We start from the raw sequence: 19,310 nt of genomic DNA, 5'->3' as shown, positions 1-19,310 counted from the left end.
GAAGGTATTAAAAAAAAGGACTGACATTTCTCAGTGACTATACGTAACAGCTATGGAAGAAAAAGGTTTTATTTAACCACTGCCACCAAAAAGTATCAAGTCTCCCAAATTTATTGTGCTCTATCATGCTTTCAAGTATAGATAATTTCTAAGCTTTTAAAATTAAGCCAAGACATATAAAGTATTATAATGTATTTCAGCAAGCTATCATAAGCCTGGTACTAAACCAGAAAATATATAAATAAAAGAGCAATTTATGAATATTAAAATTTTCACATATTATGAAATAATACCCATCTTTCTATTAAAAAAAAAAAGACACAATGACCAAGTAGGATATTCCAAGAATGTAAGGATATTTTAAAACTATTTACAACACTGAAAGCTCACATTGACTTTCTCATTTGATGCTGAAAAGGCATTCAATAAAATTTAATGTTCATTATGATTAAAAAAAAAATCTAACAACCAAGAAAAGGATTCTTAATAATAAAATGTATTTTTCTTAAATCAGTGGCCATCATTACACTAAAATAGAAGAAGGCCTGCTACTAAAAAAAGACGAAGACAAAATGGCACAGTATCATTACCACTATTCATTGGAAATCCCAGTGCAATGAGGTAAAAAAAAAAAAAAAGAAGAAGAAGGCCAAATCAAGGGCTAGTAGAATCAGATGGGTGCATATAAACATGCAAAATGTATAAAAATTATACAACATGGTATAAGAGGTGATAACCATTACAAATTTATTGTAGAAAATTACAATATTTGCAAACATTAACATTCCAAACACCCATGAATAAAGGTATAAAGAACCTATAAATCTGAGCAAATGATATGAATAAATGTAAGATATGTCATGTTCCTATAGGAAAACAATACTACTTGGACATCCTATCTCCCCATACTAACAAACAAATTCAATGCAATTACAGTGAAAACTAATAAAAATTCTTGAAACTGGACTAGGGAACAGCTAAGAAGTATTTCAAAAACAACAATGGCCCAGTAGGAGGGAGGAGAAATACTAAAGTAAAATAATAAACATGGTAAATAAACACTAGATAAAAATACTAAAGTAAAAATAAAAAATACCATTAGTATCTGAAAATAATTTAAAGTACACAAAAGCATATACTTATATATATACTGAATATATATATATACACATATATATACATATATACAACTTAAAATACAGAAACTGCATATATATACATACATACATACACACACACACACACACACACACACACATATATATATAATGGTATTGGTATATAACAAAGTATTTTCTATGAGTAGGTAAATGCTAATTAGTCAAGATGCTAATAAGAGCTAATTACTAGGAAACAGAACCCTGCTTCACACTAAACACACAAACACACATGCACGTGCTACCACACACACACACACACACACACACACACACACACGGACTGAATATCTAAATGTAAGAAACAGCTACATATACCTTCATATATGCTGACAATAACTTTGTATATTTTGGCACATAATGTTAGTCATTCTTAGGAAGTGGAATACTGAGGATTAAGGAAAGAACTATCAGTTTTTACTTTTTGTTCCTCTATGATGTCAAAATCATGTATAATAAGCAATGCTCATAACAAAAGCAAATTAAAAATAAAAATAAACAGAATTATATCCTTCTGAGGTGAAAGCAAAGAAGAGATAGGGTAAGGGAAATGTTACAGACTGAGTATTTGCACTTTTCAAAATCTTTATATTGCAGTCCTAATCTCTAAAGTGATAATATCTGTAGATGGGGCCCTTGTGTGGTAATCAAGTTTATAGGAGGTCATGAAGGTATAGCTCCTATGGTGACATTAATGTCCTTATAAGAAAAAGAAGCGAGCTCTCTCTCTTTCCACCATGTGAGCACAAATCAAGAAGGTGGCTGTCTACATACAAGTCAGGAAAGAGTCCTCACCAAGAACGGAATCTGCACCTTGATCTTGTACTTCTCAGCCTCCAAAACTGTGAAAAATAAGTATTTGCTGTTTAAGCCACCCAGTCCATAGTGTTTTCTTATAGCAATCTGATCTAAGACAGTAAGTATCAGAACAACCTGGAAAGGACAGTGCTAATCATATCTCCTTACAACCTGTAAGAACTATGGCCTAATTGAGCCATCATTACTAAAGGAAGTATTTGGAGACAGGAAAAAGAAAAAATGAATCCACCGAATCAAAAACATACTTTCAATATTTAAGTATATTCTACAATATTTAAATAGGGAAAGCCACTCTCAGAATAAAAGAATGAAAAACCATCTAGAAAAAAAGGATGATAGATTTGATCAGAAAAACTAACCCCCTAGGGAACAAAGAGCTTGGTACATTAAAAAAAAAACAAAAAACAAACAAAAAAACCCACTACAAATGGCTATTTTAGTAAGTGCTTAATTTTTTTAAGTTTGTTTGTTTGTTTGTTTAGAGAACACCAGCAGGGAAGGGCAGAGAGAGCAAGGCAGGCAGAGGATACAAAGCAGATTCCGTGCTAACAGCAAAGAGCCTGTTGTGGGGCTTGAACTCATGAACCGTGAGATCATGAACTGAGCTGAAGTCGTCAGATGCTTAACCAACTGAGCCACCCAGGAGCCCACAGTGTTTAATTTTACTCTAAGTATTAATGTAACTACCAGGTTTTTATTTTTCACCTTTTGTTTTAATATCTAGGAGAAAATGACCAATTCTTACTTTCCAATTTTTCTGCAAAATTTTTCTGAGTAGTTTTTGCTTGCTATAAAAAAGTAAACTTTAGCACAGTTTTCTGTTGCTTCAACTCTTAAACCTCTGAGCAAGGCTTTATATTACCCTGTAAGTACTGGTAATTTGGCTCTCCCCTAGGTTCCACAAGCTTCTAATGATATATCTCCTTTTTTGTGTTTGAGTTAGCCAGAGTTAGTTTCTATTGCCTGAAAACAAGTATCTAATATATTTCCAATCCTAGACTAAACCCAAAAGTTAAAAACCACTTCTAAGTAAGATTTTCCTCCACAGAATCTTAAAACTGTAGAGAAACAGATTCTCCACTATGGTTCTTATACCAAAGTCACTGAATGCCTCACTTCTCAAGGTCTCCCAAACATTAAACCTACCTCCTCCCCCACTTTCCCACATGAAGTGGAGTTTGACAAGAAAGCAGAGGTGTGTCCTAGAGATATACAAATGTTGATTTCTAAAGACCTAAATTATTTGAAGTTTTTTAATAAAGAGGCTAAGGAACAGCAAAGAATTGAACCTTTCATATCTGGCAAGACCCTGCCTGACACTGTCGTACGGTGTTCCTGATTACTGCACACTCTAGAGGCCAAAGAAAAACAAAATACCATTTGTAGCATTGACTAATTAATTAAATTGGATTTATTGATCTTTCAGAGAGAAAAAGAGAGAAACAGGTGTTTTCCTCCTACCTGTAGCTCCCATGAAAACACTAGAACCATGAAAATAAAACTGGATTTTTCATGTATATTTGAATAGTCAGTCAAGATTTAGAGTGTAATGAGGATACAAATCATTTGGAAATATTTTTTAAAAAGTCTGTGACAGAAAAAGAAAATATGATTCATGTCCTATAACTTCTATGGGTTATTTAAAAGCAAAAAGTGACTTGATGTTCATATTAGAGATCATATTAAAGTATCTGAAACAGAAGTATAAAGTGACCACAGTTCACTTTCCTACTCTCCCACTCCCAGCAATGAACCAAAAAGTAATAGAAGGTATCACAAATCTATCTTTAATACTACCTTTAAAAAATGTTTTTAATTAAGTTTTTATTTTGAGAGAGAGAAAGAGAGAGAACAAGTGGGGGAGGAACACAGAGAGAGAGAGAGACAGAGAAAGAGAGAATCCCTCTGTCAGTGCAAAGTCTGATTGCAGGGCTCAAACTCATGAACCAGAGATCATGACCTAAGCAGAAATCCAGTCAGATGCCTAACTGAGCCACCCAGATGCCCCAATACTACCTTTTTTAATACTGTGATACTATTTTTTGTTACCACATCTCATTTCTCAACCTATGGAAATAGCAGGTATCTTGTCCATTTTAGGTCCCAGGATCTTCTAAATGTTACTTACCATCTACAAAATAGGATATGCAAATATTCTCTAAATCAATTGTTTATTATACTCTATGTTCAACTACAAACAATACTTCCAAAAAGGTATGGATCCTTTCAGACTCCTCAGAATTTAGAATAATTTTTTTAAAGCAACAACTGAAGTAAGTACACATTTTTAAGAAACTAACAGAGTTATTCTCAACAATTTCAGCATACTTAAAGTTTAGATGAATCAGATTTATCACTACTACATTCAATAATTAATCTGAATTGTTTTAAAGTAATAAATGTTTAAGCCACATCAGCCTTGAAAACGTAACAAAAAATTCTTTTCTATAAAATACCCAAACAACACTCAAAACAGTAATAAGCATAGAAAAATGAAGTCAAGTTAATTAAATAGAATGTAAAATCTATGAATAACTGCAAATTCTAATACTATTAGAATATGAAAGAATCTCTAGCTTCGTGTCACGTTTTAACTAGAAAGAGTAACTCTGGGATCACGGGATCAGTTTGTCCTAAGGACAAACCGGATGAGAAAACCCAGGACATTTATTTATCAGTATGAATTAGGTATGTACTTTTGTGCCAGGCACTGTTCTAAGTACTGGAAATAGTAGTGAAGAGATGTCCCTGTCTTTATGAAGTTTAAATTCTAATTGGAGAAAAAGAATTAAAATAAGATATCAGATAGTAAGAACCAAGGAGGACAATAAAGGAAAGTAACAGCGATTACTTTAGGGTACCATCATTGCCTTTTCTTGATGCAGGAGAGAAGATGGGGTTTGGATCAGGATAATCAAAGTGGTAGTGTTAAGCAGAATTAAGCACAATTCTGGATATACTGTATTGTGAAAGAAAAACAAACAGGATTCCTGGTGGAACAAAACACTGGGCCTAAGAGAAATAGAAAGGCCAAAATTAGTCCATAGTTATGGCCTGAGCAAATGAAATGATAGAGCTGACATTTACCAAAATGAGATTAGCAAGTGTAGCATTTTTAAGGGTCCGAGGTAGAGAGGAGTTCAGAACTGCAGTTTTGGACTTGCCTATTTCACCCATGGTGCATTCAAACACTTAAAGATTTGGAAGCTGAGTAGAATTCAAAAAAGAAGATGACAAGAGTGTAGTCAGGGAAGAAGAAAAAGCACCTCGAAGAATCTTGCACCATAAGTAAACCAAGTACCTAGAAAAGGGAGAGTGATCAATTATTCCAAATACTACCAATCAGCCAAACAAGAAGGACTAGTAAGTAACCAATGAATTTAGCAACTGTCTTAGTGAGTGGGGAGGATAAAAGCCTGACTGGTATAGATTTATAAGAGCATAGAGACTTCTGCTTATAACCAAGGAAAAGTAAGAAGATTTACCCTCTTGCTTGAAACAACCATTTCAAGACAATGATCAACAGGCAACAAAGAATATTGATCCTGAGAGACAGTAAACATACAAGGTAAGCCCAATAACTGGTCTCGTTATACCACCTGGAGTGAATCTCAAGGCCTCAATGCCTTGAGAGAATCTAACAACCAAACAATCTCCCTGAGTTCTATCCAACACTGTACAATCAAGGAAGAAAAAGAAACAAAAGGCATCTAGATTAGAAAAGAATAAAATAAAAATGTATTTGCAGAAAACAATCATCTGTGTGGAAAATTTGATAGATTCTCTACAAGAAAGCTACTATAACAAGGGCATTAAGCAGGGACAGTAGTCCTTACATAGCACTTAAAATCAATATACAAAAATCAATTTTATTTCCATGTATTAGCATTGAAAAAATTGGGCATGGGGTGGGGAGGGATTTAAAACACTGCTGTTTAAAATAACATCAAGAAAAAACAAGAAATGGAAATAAATCTGACAGAAGTTATGAAAAACCCACAGTTAAAACTACAGAATTTGCTAAGAGAAATTAAAGACCTAAATAAATGGAAAGATAAACTTTTCTCAAAGACTTAATATTCTTATAACATTAATTCTTTCTAAATTGAGCTACAGATTAAACACAATCCCAATCAAAATACAATCAGATTTTTATAAAACTTGACAAGTTCTTTTTCTTAAAATTCACATGGACATGCAAATGTAATTTTTGTACTTTAGACTGGCAAATATTTCTTAGGTATGTTACCAAAAGCACAATTAGTGAGTTTCATCAAAAATTTTCTACTCTTCAAAATATACTCTTAAGACAAGCCACTTAATGGGGAAAAAAACTTTGCAAAACATATTTGATAAAGGATTTATATCTGACAAAGAACCTGAATTCAAAACACTTATAAAGACCTCTGAAAACTTCATAAAAAGAAAACAAGCCAATTTAAAAAATGAGGAAAAGATCTGAAGAGACACATCACCAAACAGCATATGAATAAGTACTCAACATCATTAGGGACACGCAAGTTAAGACCACAATAAGATACCACTACCCATCCATTAGAGTGGCAGAAATTAAAAAGACTGAGAATGTGGAAGAAGTGGAACCCTCCCTCATTGCTGGTTGAACTGCAAAATGGTACAACCACACTGGAAGACACCAGCAGTTTCTTAAAGTTCAACAGACAAGCACCATATCATCCACCCATTTCACTCCTATGTCTATACTCAATAGATAAAAAACCGTGTCTGTACATAGACTTGTACACAAATGTTCACAGCAACTTCATTCATAACAGCCAAAAACTGGAACCAACCCAAATGTCCACCAACAAGAGAATGAATAAACAAATTGTGTTATAGTCATACGCATATATGTATATATTAATAGATATGTATGTACTAACACATACATATCTATTAGTGTATACATAATACATATGTATTAGTATACACACACTATTCAGCAATAAAAAGAAATACCCACAACTAGGAAGAGAAGGGATCGTCCTCAACTTGATAAAGAACAATTATTTTTAAAAACCCTACAGCTAGGGGTGCCTGAGTGGCTCAGTCGGTTAAGCATCTGACTTCGGCTCAGGTCATAATCTCACAGTCCATGAGTTCGAGCCCCGCGTCGGGCTCTGTATTGATAGCTTAGAGCCTGGAGCCTGCTTCGGATTCTGTGTCTCCCTTTCTCTAACCCTCCCCTGTTCATGCTCTATCTCTCTCTGTCTCAAAAATAAATAAACATTAAAAAAAGTTAAAGAAAATAAAAAATAAAAAAATAAAAACCCTACAGCTAACATCATGCTTAGGGTGAGAAACTAAAAGCCTTCCCAATAAGATCAGGAACAAGGCAAGGATGCCTCTCTGTTGTACCTTTACAACATTATACTAGAAATTCCAGCTAATGTAAGAAGAAAAGGAAATAAAACGTATCCTGATTGGGAAAGAAGAAATAAAACTTTGTTCACAGATATGATTTTGTACTGTAGAAAATCAGAACTGACCAAAAACTCTTCAAGCTAGTAAGTGGTTACAGCAAAGGTGCAGGATACAATCACTTTCCTATATGCCAGCAATGAAAAGTAAAATTTCACATTAAAAACACAGTATCATTTACATTAGCACCCCAAAAATGAAACATTTGGGTATAAATGTTAACAAAATATGTACAAGATCCATGTGAGGAAAACTGCAAAACTAATCAAGGGTATCAAGGAAGAACTACTAAATGTAAACATATTCCATGTTAATGGGTAGAAAGACTCAATACTGTCAAGATGTCAGTTCTTCCCAACATTACCTATAGATTCAACATAATCCCAGGCAAAATCCCAGCAAGTTACTTTGTAGATATTAACAAACTGATCCTAACACTATATGGAGAAACAAAAGACCCAGAATAGCCAACAAAATATCGAAAAAGAAGAACAAAGTCACAGGATGAACACCACATGACTTCAAGACTTAGTATAAAACTACACTAACCAAGACAGTGTGGCACTAGTGAAAGAATAGACAAATAGATCAACAGAACAGAGACCCAGAAATAAATTAATACGACTCTAATCAATAGATTCTGACAAATGAACAAAGGCAATATACCAGAGCAAAGAGAATTATTTTCAACAAATGGTATTGGAACATCTGGACATCCCCATGCAAAAATAAGAATCTAGACCAACTTTATACACTTCACAAAAATTAACTCAAAATGGATCACAAACCTAAAGGTAAAATGCAAAACTATAAAATTTCTAGAAGATAACACAGGAAAAAACCTAGATTATGTTGGGGATGGTGATGACTTTTTAGACACAACACCAAAGACACGATCCAAAAAAGATAATGGAGACAAGCTAGACATGATCAAAATTAAAATTTCTGCTCTGCAAAAGACACTATCAAGAGAATGAGAAGACAAGCCACAGACTGGAAGAAAGTGTTGGTAAAAGACATCTATACTAAGGGGGCCAATATCCAAAACACCCAAAGAACGTTTAAAACTCAATAATAAGAAAAAAAAAACCCAACCGAAAAATGGGAAAAAGACCTTAACAGACATCTTACCAAAGAAGATATACAGATGGCAAAAAAGCATATGAAAAGATGCTCAATATCATGTCATTAAAGAATTGCAAATTAAAACAATTAGATACCATTACACACCTATTAGAATGGCTAAAATCCAAACACTGGCAATACCAAATGCTCACAAGGATATGGAGCAACAGGAACTACCATTCCTTACTGGTGGAAATGAAAACTGATACAGCCACTATGGAAGACAGTTTGGCAGTTTCTTACAAAACTAGATACACTCTTACATTACAAACCAGCAATTGTGTTCCATTGTATTTACCCAAACAAACAGAAAACTTACAGCTACATAGAAATCTACACGTGGGTGTTTATGGCAGTTTTATTGAGAATTGCCAAAAACTTGTCAACACAACCACTGTGTCCTTCAGTAGGTGAACGAATAAACTGTGGTACAAACAATGGAGTATCATTCAGTGCTAAAGAGAAATAAGGTATAAGCCACAAAAAGACATGGAGGAACCTTAAATGTATTATTGTCAGGTTAAAAAAGCCAATCTGTAAAAGCTACATACTGAATAATTACAATTATATGATATTTTGGAAAAGGCTAAATTATGGAGACAGTAAAAAGATCAGTGGTTGCCAAGGGTTGGGAGAGGAGGGGGAAATGAACAGGTATAATACTGAGAATTTTAAGGGCAGTGAAACTAACTCTGCATAATACTATGATGGTGGATCCATGTCATACATTTGCCAAAACCCACAGAACATACAATACTAAGAGTGAACCCTAATGAAAACTATGGCCTTTGGGTGATGATGATGAAATGTCAATGTAGGTTCATCAACTGTAACAAATGTATCACTCTGGTAGAAGATGCTGGTAGGGGCTACTGGGGGGAAGGGTGATGAGAGTACATATGGGAACTCTCTGTACAATCCATTCAATTTTGCTATGAACTAAAACTGCTCTAAAAAAGTGAAGTCCCAGGATGCCTGGGAGGCTCAGTCGGTCAAGCGCCCAACTCTTGATTTCAGTTCAGGTCAGGTCATGATCTCATGGTGCGTGGATTCGAGCCCCGCAACAGGCTCTGTGCTGACAGCGTGGAGGCTGCTTGGGATTCTGTGTCTCCCTCTCTCTCTGTTCTTCCCCCACACTCACTCATTCTCTCTCTTAAAAGTAAATAATACATTAAAAATAAATAAAGTCTATTAAAAATTTTATTTTTTAACGTTTATTCATTTTTGAGACAGAATGAGAGTGGGGGAGAGGCAGAGAGAGACAGGGAGAGAGACACAGAATCTGAAGCAGGATCCAGGCTCTGAGCTGTCAGCATAGAGCCTGACATAGGGCTCAAATTCACAAACCGTGAGATTATGACCTGGGCCAAAGTCAGACATTTAACCGACTTAGCACCCAGGTGCCCTTATTAAAAAATTTTTAAAGGAATATTTATATAACCAAATACAATAAAAGGAAATAAACTGATAACATGCAACAACATGGATGAATTTCAAAACAATTATGCTGAAAGAAGATAGAAAAAAATACATAAAGTATAATTCCATTTATATAAAACTCTAGAAAACGCAAACTACAGTGACAGAAAGCAGATAGGTGCTTGCTTAGGGGAAGGGGGACAGGAAGAGATGAGATGGATGATTTATAGATGACACAATATAACATTTCACTATCTTCACTGTAGTGACGATTCAACAGGCATACATCTTTGTTAAAACTTATCAAATTGTACACCTCAAGTAGGTGCAGCGTATTATAGGTCACTTATACCCAATGAAGCTGTTTTACATAAAAATGAGAATAGAAGACAAACTGGAGAACATTTAGTATATAAAGAACTCTTGAGATGATTTTTACTATAAAGAGAGACAATAGCTCAAGAGAGATTATATATCAGGGAGAGTCTTTTTTAAATGAGAGCTATTATAGCATATATTTATGCTGACTGAAATGACTGAAAAACAAAATTTATGAGACAAAAGAGACCGCTGTTAAAGTGATATCTTTGAGGAAAAGGGACTATGGGACAGGACTGAGGGATATCAGTAGGCATCCATCGTGCATCAGTTGTAGCTGCCAGAGTCTACCCTTACAGATTGGTAGGTATGGTGGTTAAAGTTCTTTTCTGACTTCTTACACGTTTGCTCTTTAAAAAGAAAGGATTGCATGTGAGGATAAGAGATGATGTCTAGAGACTTAAAAAGACAGAAGTGTGAAACAGCTGTGGGAAAGAGCAAATGGAATGAAGCAAAAGTACTCAAAGTGTGACCCTTGAGAGTCTCCAAGACTTTTCCAGGGAGTTAATACAATCAAAACTATGTTCACACTCATTCTATAATGTTATCTTTTTCATTCTGTTCTGCCATGAGTATACAATGGATGTTCTAGAGGCTACATATGACATTCACCAGGTTAAATGCAGAAGCAGGTATGAAAATCCAGTTGTTACTAAGATAGATGTTAAAGACATTTGCAAAATAAAGAACTATACCACTCTTACCACTAATTTTGTACAGAAAATACTTACTTTTGGGGGTGGCTAGGGGGCTCAGTCAGTTAAAAGTCCAACTCTTGACTTCAGCTCAGGTGATGGTGTCACGGTTCGGGTGATCAAGCCCTGTGTCAGGCTCTGTGCTGACAGCGTGGAGCCTTTTGGGATTCTCTCTCTCACTCTTTCTCTCTCAAAACAAATAAATTTTAAAAATACTAATTTTTCATAAAAATATTTGTTGACATGTAGTGACTATTTTTTAAAGTTTTAAAATGTTTATTTATTTTTGAGAGAGAGAAAGACACAGAGCATGAACAGGGAAGGGGCAGAGAGAGAGGGAGACACAGAATCCGAAGCAGGCTCCAGGCTCTGAGCTGTCAGCACAGAGCCCGACACAAAGCTTGTGTCACGAACCACAAGATCATGACCTGAGCCAGTCGGATGCTTGAATGACTGAGCCACCCAGGCATTCCTGTAATGACTATTTTTGAAGGAATTAAAGCATTTAAAAATTACTCAGTTTTAATATTTAACCAAGTAAGTATTGACAGATAAGATCCACACTAACAAAAGCTTGCTATAGTCATCAATAATTTTTTAAGAGTATAAAAAAGAACCACTCATTAGGAAAATGTGGTAGTTCCAAGAACTACCTGCAGTTACTACCTTTGAATTATGATGACGTTAATCAGCATTCACTTGCCTGAGTAGAGGCATGGAATGGGCAAACTGTAAGATTTAACCCAGGTTGAGAGTTTTACCAGGCTAGCACAAATAAAAGATGAGCAAGGGTTTGATGGCAAAGAAGTGATTTCAATGATAGACTACAGACTGTCAGCTGGCCAAGAAGGGAAGAAAAAGAATAGGATGAAAGGATTATAGAAACCAATGTAGCTAAAGAATTACTGGAACTGAAGTACTAAATAAAGTGAGGTGGATAATGTTAGGCAGCGGGGAAGTCAATTTCTCTGACCTCAGTTTTCACATTTATGAAATACAGTTGTATAGTCCAAAAAATTGTCTGTTTTTACATACCATTTTATTGGACTTTTAATTTTATTGTTTCATTTGATCCCCACACTCCATCCCTCCCCCCTAAAAAACATACTATGAGGTAAGATAGGTAATTTTTGTTTCCATATGACAAATCAAGAATCAAAAGGGTTATTAAAAAAACTTAACCTGGGTCATACAAATAGTGAGAGACAGTGCCATCTGCCATAGCGGAATCAGGGAAAGCTCTGCAATAGGTAGAATTTAAGCTCTGCCTTGAAGACTTAAAGATTTTCATAGGCTGGGAAGACCAATGCAAGCTAATCAAAGATCCAGCATGAGGCCAAGATACAGAACGTAAGACTGGAGGGAAGGTTGAATTCAAAAAGAGTAAAGGGCAGTAATCAGAAATGACACAGTAGAGAAACAGAACTAATAATGCTTTGGCACAATGTTTAACAATTCCTAGAATCACACCGTCCCAGCCACTACCCACAAGTGGCTATTTAAATTTAAATTAATTGAAATTAAATAAAAGTTTAAATTCTGGTTTTCATTTACACTAGCCATATTTCAAATGCTCAATTGTCATACATGGCTAGTAACTATGCTACTCAAGAGTACAGCTGAATAACATTTGTTTCACGGCAGAAAAGTCCTAGATAGTGCAGTTCCAGAATGGAAGTTTAATATAAGTTAACTTCTAACTAGTTAGATTACTGTAATAATGATTTACACATAACCAAACATAGGGAATAACAGGTGCAAGAGATAGCAAACTTCTACTCTACTATTTCTATATATTAACACTAAATATAAATTTTATCCCACTGTATCATATCATCTTATCTCCACATAGTAACTTCAGCCTTTACAAAATGCTGTAAAATGTTGTTTCCACCATCTATTCTCAACCACTACCTTTAAATTTCAAATAAAGAAAATATCTTGATTTAACCAATCAACACAAATACAGCTTCTCTTTAGTTTATGCTTAAAAGCACAAATTCCTTTGTATTTTCAGAACAGAAGCACAAAATCTTAGATCAGGAAGAAAACGTATAGGAATCTGATCTAATCTCATTTTTATAGAGACATTTGAGGTGATCTGCCCTTAAATAGCTAGTGGCAAAAGACAAACAAGAAGAAAGCTTCTGGCTTCAAAAAGTAATCTTGGCAACTCCACCATGCTGAGGCACATTATAAATAAATTTTAGTATCTATAAGGATATTAGTGAAGACATTCAAAAGCTCAGTGATTTTCAAATTAAAAGGTGGAGGGGCCGGGCCGGGCGCTGGAGTTTTAAGTCAGCACTACTACGACCAGAGGTGGAGTAGTGGGAGAACGGATTTTCATAACAATTACTAAAAATTTGCTCTTTCAATCCCACTACAACCTGTGAAATTGTGGCAACTTTTAAAAACTAATGAAATTATGAGCTTTAATCCTAGTAACATTTATTACCCCAAATACTACAGTAATTATCTTAGGTTTTACTGTTATTCGAGCAGTAAAATCTATAATCAATAACTAGCAATTTTCAAATGAAAGAATTGTTTAACCATACTAATGAATTTATTTCCGATCCTTTAATTTACTTTAAGCTTATTATAAGTGATACACAAAAAGCAGAAGCCCTATGAACATGTACTCTCAGATTTTTTCACAATGTAAAAAAACAGGTGCTTCAAAGATAGTGATTATCAATTCTCATAAATGACAGCCTTCTATAATGACCCATGTAAAAATTTATACACATTCATATGACATGCATTAATAATCCAAAAATCTCAAATTTACTGTTGTAAATAAAAGAGGCATCTCTAAACAAGTACATGGAGTTTATGGTTTAGTAGTACACTACTTCTGAGACCTAAGAATGAGACTTAAATTGTGAATGATAACAGGGTGGAATGAAAAAGCAAGAACTCTGGAGTCAGACTAACCTAGATTCAAGAACACACAGGCATCTAAATTTTACCAGTGTGACCCTGGGTACTCAACCTGTTTTAACACCTATAAAATGGGACTATCATCACCTAATTAACAAGGTTTCAGTAATTTTTTTAAAAAAATTCAAACATGGGAGTGTGCACTAACCCCCAAAGGAAGAATGGCTAGAATTGTTTGAGGTCCAGTTAGAGCTAACACCTAATTCTATAGTAGCACCAATCTGCATGGTTATATGATTTTTTTTCTCTCCAAGCATCACTAGTAGCTGAAAGGTAAGAATAAAAAATCTCTACAGCTATACTTGAATTAGAGTTAAGATTTTACAAGGTGAAAGTTAGGTAAGGGAAAGAAAGGTAAGTGAAAAACACTGCAGCAAAGGATTAGATACTACAAGACAAGTCTAGGTTGAAAAAATAAGTGAGCTAATATGGACCAAAATACAGCAGGTATGGCACATAGTAAGAGCTCAAATATTTACTGAGTTTCATTCACTGAATACTAAGTTTTGGTACTATCATGTAGAAAACTGTATAGCCTGAGATTTCCAAGAGCTGAGAATCTAGAAGAGAAAATAATGCTTCTAAGGCAATGGATGGTATGGGTAGAGTGACCATATAATTTGTTAGCCAAGCCAAAACACACATTTTTTTGAGTGAAAAGGAAGTGAAGGAGCATTATTGATAATTATGTCAGAATAACAGTTGCCTAGACATTCTGAGGCAAAATGGGATATATCCGCTTTTAAGAGTGCCAAAGTATGTTGACTTGGGAGAAGGAATGAGTAATGTTTGTACAGTGAGAAAACCCCCTCTAAAAGTAAAATTTTCAGGGCACCTGGGTGGCTCAGTTAGTTGAGCGTCAAACTCTTGATTTTAGCTCAGGTCATGAGCCCAGCGTCATGGGATCAAGTACCAAGAGGGGCTACATCACTGAGTGTGGACCTGCTTAAGTCATTCTCATTCTCTCTCCCCCCATCCCCCCATCTACCCCTCTCCCCAACTCTGCTCATGCTCTCTAAAATAAAAAAAAAAAAAAAAAAGACTGCTAAGTCTGAACTAGTGATTCTAATTTTATTTCTGTAAATTTGTATAGGAGTAATGGAATAAGCTGGATTTTAGGCAAGGTAAGTTTTTCCAATCAGAGAAAAAAGCACTACAGAAAAGAGAACAACAGTAAAGAGATTCACAGAAACATAAAATGCAAGGAGAGTTTACAGAAATCAGAAAAACCCAAGTATTGGTAATTTAGTAACAGAGATGAAGCCAGAAAGGCAAATTCTTAATTCAGTTTCTTTGTACATCCATTTTGTTCACTAACGCTTATTTAACACCTACCTCCATTGATCAGGCTTTATGCTGAGGAAGGACAAGGAGAAACATTCCTCATCCGTCAGGAGCTAAAAGCCAAATCAGGGAAAATATAAACAAGCAGGAGAAAAAAGAAGTAATATTGTAGAGTGAATATTTAGGAAGCCAAAAAATTGTGGGGGAAAAAAACCACAGATACAGAAAGAGCAATTAGGAGTGTAAAGCTGTGATTATGATCTTATTTGGAAAAAGGTACTTTGCAGATATAATTAAAAATCTCAGGATGAGAACATCCTGGATTATCCAAGTGGGCCCTAAATTCAATAACAAGAGTCCTTATAAGTAACAAACAACAAGGGAAAGACAGACTGTGGCAATGGCCATGTAAAAACGGAGGCAGAGTGAGTTATGCAGCCAAGGAATGTCTGTGGCCACCAGAAGCTAGGAGCAGCAAGGAAAAGAATCTGCCCTAGAGAGCTTTCTGGAGGGAATGTTGCACTGTGGACATCTGGATTTTGGACTCAGGTACTCCAGAACTGCAAGAGAATACATTTGTTGTTTTAAGCCACCAAGTTTTTTAATAATTTGTTACAGTAGTCCTAGGAAACTAACAGGAGGTTACTGCAACTAAAGTAAGCATGAGACAATAAATGCCCAGAACCCCAGAATGAGAGTAGTGACCATACACATGGAAACAGAGATGTTTAGACTTACGGGGGGGGGGGGGGGGGGAAGAGTACAACAAGAATATTTCAAAGGACAGTGCTTAGAATTTCTATCAGAGCAGTTCACTTTTATACATATAAAACTGTTGAAAGGGAAAGAAAATGGAAAAAGGGGGCTGAGTATTATCACACTAGATGTCTACAGTCATTTTCAGCACTGTTTGCAATTTGGCCTTTCTTCTGCATTCTGGACAAAAGACGGACAACACTAGACCACCCCCCCAATTTATACTATAATCCTATCACCCTACTCTCTTCTATCCTAATTTCCATCAAAATAATCTCAGCGGCAAATACTCACTATCCTTTGAATCCAGTTAAGCTCTTTAATTTAGCATTCAATATAGCAAACTATCTCAAAAAAAAAAAAAAAAAGCAGGTTTTAGTTACTTTTTTTCCACTGTCTCCAAGATGCAGATCTTTTCCATCTCTGAAATTGGCCTGTATATATGCAAACTTGGTTATTATTCCTATTAGCCTGATTGATGATAGGCAACTCTATGACCTATGACCTTTAAGCAATAAGAATTATATGTTCCACTAATTTCTTCTAGTAAGATCAGGATAGCACCGGAATAAAAACTTCTAGAATGGATATTAGAGGCTGGTAAGAAAAATCTCAGAGACAACGGTTTTGTGCAATAAAGAGTTAACACAGTGAGCCTAAACTGCTATCCATAAAAAGGCCTTCATGCAAGGATGACCTTTGGCTAGTGATGAGGAATCACTATTTGGGAAAGTTCCCACCATTAATTGATAACAGCGGCTCACTGTGCCTAAACTGTTTTGTACAAACAGTTGATGAACACCTACTTTCCTTCTAAGAATCTGAAATTTGGGTATATGCTAGGCAAGGAGTGCCAACATGATCAGTCTCCAATAAAAATTCTCTTCATGGAATCCTTAATGAGATTCCATGGTTGGAAACACTTCACCCATGTCATCACAAGTCATTCCTGTTGGACTCCAGTGGGAGAGAGCTCTGGAAGCTTGTGCCCAGTTCTCCCCAGACTCTACCTCATGACCTTTGCTTATTGTGGGAGCTTTTACTGTAATAAATCATAGCCTTGAGTACAAATATAGGCTGAGTCCTAAGAGTCTTCTTAGAGAATTACTGAATCTAAGGGTGGTCTTGGAAACTATAATACATCTTTTTTTTTTAATTTAAGTATAATTGACATATGATATTAGTTTCAGTTGTACAACATAGTCATTTGACAATTATATACTACAAAATGTTCATCACAGTAAGTATTGTTACCAGCTGTAATCATATAAAGTTATCATAACTATATTAACTATATTCCCTCTGTTATCTTTTAAGAAAGAAAGCATCAAAGGGCTCTTCCAAGCATTGAGGCAAAAAGCAATAAAAGAAGGACCCTGAATATGAGGAAGTAGTAGGAATACCTTAACCATTTTTCCACTTATATTTTGCTTTTCATGGATGCACACAAGTTATGATGATTTTTAAAAATCCATGAACATAATATTGGTAAGTATGAAATAAAAGTTCAACAAATATAAAATAAATTAATACACATAAAGTAAAAATTCTAGGTGATAGGAAAGTACTGTCACAGTTTTTTTCTCTTCCTTAATGGCATATAAAATCATAGTGTATCTCTTAATCAATGACCTCTTGTATTTGATGAAATATGGTAATTGTCAAAATTTGATATCCTAGGGGCATCTGGGTGGCTCAGTTGGTTGAGCGTCCAACTTTAGTTCAGGTCATGATCTCACGGTTCATGAGTTCAAGCCCTGCATAGGGCTCACTGCTATCAGACCAGAGCCTGCTTCAGATCCTCTCGTCCCTCATTCTCTGCCCCAGCCCTGCTTGCTAACGCTCTCTCAAAAATGAATAACCATTAAAAAAAATTTGGTATCCTAAAGCAGTAAATCAGCATCTGCAGAGTATCGCACCTAAGTCAAAAGCTAGTGCAAGCTGTAACATTCAAAAATCAGACTAGTAAAAATTTAAAAAGAATGACACGTAATGTTTCTACATTCCATATACTTTCTAAATATTTAAATCAAAATGTTTTATTTATATGAATCTATAGTTCTCAAAGTTTCTAGAAAAGCATTAATATAGACATGTTTCATTTCATTTGGCTTAAGAGATACACAAAACACATAATACTTAGCTTCTAATCTTATGTACCTTTAAAGTACCTTTACACTATGGAGTTGCATGTGTGATCAACTTCTTGACAGTCAACTCCAAATATACCACCATTTTCCTCTCTGAAAAATGGAATTCCTTTAAGTACTTCTCCTTTCATATAAATATGGCATTGAGCTTTCTCAGAAGATGGCACTATAAGAATTCTGCAGGAGGAAGAGACTCTCTTGCCATGTCCAATGCAGACTAGGAGTCAGCAGCATGAGTATGAGAATACTGGGTAGAGCCAGTCCCAGCCATGTGTCCAGAACTCAGTCCCCCTACAACCTTGAAGCGTCAGCCAGGCAATAACCCTCCCTTTGTTCTCATAACACAGAAACCAGAGACTCCATGCTGCCCAAATGTTCTCAAAAGTCTACTTCCCCACTAGCACCAGAACTCCCACTACACACTCATACCACCACCTGCACTCCCAGAAAATAGCTTATTCCTTGTAATAACTCCAAACCAGCTCCAGCCTTCTCTACTATCAGGTGGCCTGAACCATATACCTTCTCAAAATCTGAACCTCTTCCAACTCTGTCCTTCTTTGGGTATACTCCCTCATAGAACCAGTGGTTCACACTCCTGGGGGTGGCTGGCCCACAGAGATCTGTGGTAAGGGGTAAGACAGAGTCAGTATCTACCTTTCACATTCACAGCCAAAGACTGGCTTCTCAGAAGGGCCTACACATCTTTCTGTACAATCGTGTGCACAGATTAGAAGCTAGTAAGTGTTCATTCTAATGTGCTGCAGCCCTGAGTACAGATCAGGACAGAATTTTTCACCACAGGGGAACTGCCCCACAAGTTTTTGGTGGAATGGTTTAGGCACAAGAAAAGAGCTGTTTTTCCTAAAACTAATAGAGACCATGTAGGAAATGGCAGAATTCAAAATTCTAAGGAAACATTTTGACCTTGGATTTGAACAATAAGCCTGCCTTTGTTTCTAAGAGTGGGGAGAAAAGAATAAAATACAAAATCTGGGTCACCAGGACTTTAAGCTTCCAGAAATGCTGCCAAACACCTGCCCAAACTCCCCACAGCACATAGCTCTTTTCCTAATTCCTGGTTCTCACCTAATTCCAGGTGTGATGCTCACCTTCCTGGGACTGTGTTATTCTCTTGCCCT

At 35.6% G+C, this 19,310-nt stretch overlaps 1 protein-coding gene across 1 annotated transcript in view; it reads right to left on the bottom strand.

The window, feature by feature from the left end:
• Positions 1 to 19,310, bottom strand: part of NECTIN3 (nectin cell adhesion molecule 3) — a 126,675-nt gene that overhangs the window by 88,434 nt on the left and 18,931 nt on the right. The window lies entirely within an intron of this gene.

Source organism: Acinonyx jubatus, chromosome C2 (assembly GCF_027475565.1).
Source record: "Acinonyx jubatus isolate Ajub_Pintada_27869175 chromosome C2, VMU_Ajub_asm_v1.0, whole genome shotgun sequence".
Lineage (NCBI taxonomy): Eukaryota > Metazoa > Chordata > Mammalia > Carnivora > Felidae > Acinonyx > Acinonyx jubatus.
Note: the sequence above shows the minus strand (reverse complement) of the source record. Positions and strands in the feature narration are given on the sequence as shown.